The sequence below is a fragment of the Elephantulus edwardii genome, unplaced genomic scaffold (assembly GCF_000299155.1).
Source record: "Elephantulus edwardii isolate Elephantulus edwardi_28Jun2011 unplaced genomic scaffold, EleEdw1.0 scaffold00047, whole genome shotgun sequence".
NCBI classification, from domain to species: Eukaryota; Metazoa; Chordata; class Mammalia; order Macroscelidea; family Macroscelididae; genus Elephantulus; species Elephantulus edwardii.
In genome coordinates, this window is record NW_006399797.1 from 11,327,935 (window position 1) to 11,329,831 (window position 1,897).

The window sequence follows — 1,897 nt, forward strand, 5'->3', positions numbered from 1 at the left end:
CCCATCCTTCTCCCACAGAAGAGCTGGTGGCCTTGAACCGTGTACCTTTGGGATTGCAGTGCAGCCTCTTGCCACTAGAGATGGTAAATTTATATTAAAGTGCATTAAAGAACAAGTAGATGTTGTATATAAGTTGGATGTTCATAGCCCATACATAACACTGTATGGTTCTCAAAACTAGGGGGGGAAATGCTCTAACCATAGGTGAAGGAATACAATAGCAAACTGAACTCCATAAAGAACATGTCATGGTTGGTAAAAGGTTTATCAACAACCTGCTACACAGAGATAATATAAAGTTAGTTGCTCAAAGTGAAGATAACTTGAAGCAATTACTGATAACAACTCAAGACTACAATTTTCAATATGGACTACACTTCAACATGAAACAAAAATCTTTACAACTAAACCAATAAACATCATGATAAATGGGAAAACAAATTGAAGTTGTCAAGAATTTAATTTTAAAATTAATAAACATGATAAAAATTTATTAAGATCAGTGAAGAAAAAGACAATATGGATTGAATGATTTTGTATTTAATATCATGGAACAAAATGTGGGTATGAAAATGTGGGTATTGATTGAAAAACCAATATGATTTGCAAACTTTCACTGAAACCATACTTTTAAATAAAAGAATCTAACTTTCTTAATATTAGTAATATCTATGGCAGCAGCAGTCAAGAAACAAAGTATTGTATTAAATAAACCTGCTCTAGAAGACCTCTGTAAAATGTTAAAAAGCAAAGAAGGATTTTTCAATCCACAGTATTTTCAGTCAGCTCATATGCACATGAAAGGTGAGCCATGAATGAGGAAGACTGAAAAAGGATTGATGCCTTTCAATTATGGTAGTATTAAAGAATATTGAACATAATAAGGACTGCCAGAAAACCAAAATAACTTTTTCTAGTTGGAAATACCACCAGAATTCTGCTTGGAACTGATAAGGAGAAACTTCATCTCTTTATTTTTTACATTAGAAAGGATCAATCTCTGGAGCACATCGTACTTAGAAAGGATCAATCTCTGTAGAAGGCCATGGGGGAGGAGGATCTTCAGTTATATGGGTTCAGTGGTTGAACAATGGGCTCAACCTAGCTACTACTGTTTCATTCTCTTGTGCCTAAGAGTAGTACGTGTCTGAGACAGTTCATGGCACCTAACAACAAAGAAGCAAAAAAAGGTGTCTGTTTTATATCTATTAAACAAGAAAGAAACCCATTAGAATTTAGAATCTGTTATATTATTTTTAAATCAAGAAAGGTTTACATCAGGGTTGTATCCTGAAGAATCAAACCTATTCAGTCTGTACGCTGAGTAAATAATTTGAGAGCCTGGCCTTTATGAAGAAGAATACGGCATCAGCCTTGGAGGAAGACTCATTAACAATCTGTGCTAAGGAGATGACAAGACCTTGTTGCTGAAAGAAAGGTGGACTTACGCACTTGCTGCTGAAGTTCAAGGACTACAGCTTTCAATATAGATTACATATTAATGTTAAGAAAACAAAAATCCTCACCATTGGGCCAACACGCAATATCATACTAGCTGGAGAAAAGATTGAAATTGTCAACGATTTCATCTTAATTGTATCCACAATCAAAACCCTTGGTAGGAGTGTTAGGAGATCAGGAGATGTATGTTTTTGTTAAAAAACAAACGCTTTTCCGCGCTACCCGCACAAGGGTCCATACGGCGTTGTTCTGGTTCCCGTCGTAACTTAAAAGGGAAACTTCCACAGAAAAAAAAAAAAAAAAAGGAAACTTCCACAATGTCCGGAGCCCTTGATGTCCTGCAGATGAAGGAGGGGGATGTCCTCAAATTCCTTGCAGCAGGAACGCATTTGGGTGGCACCAACCTTGACTTCCAAATGGAACAGTACATCTACAA

At 36.1% G+C, this 1,897-nt stretch overlaps 1 pseudogene; it reads right to left on the minus strand.

Moving 5' to 3' along the window:
- Window positions 1–1,199: 1,199 nt before the first annotated feature.
- The window catches only part of LOC102862520, a 3,123-nt pseudogene continuing 2,425 nt past the window's right edge, over window positions 1,200–1,897 (minus strand).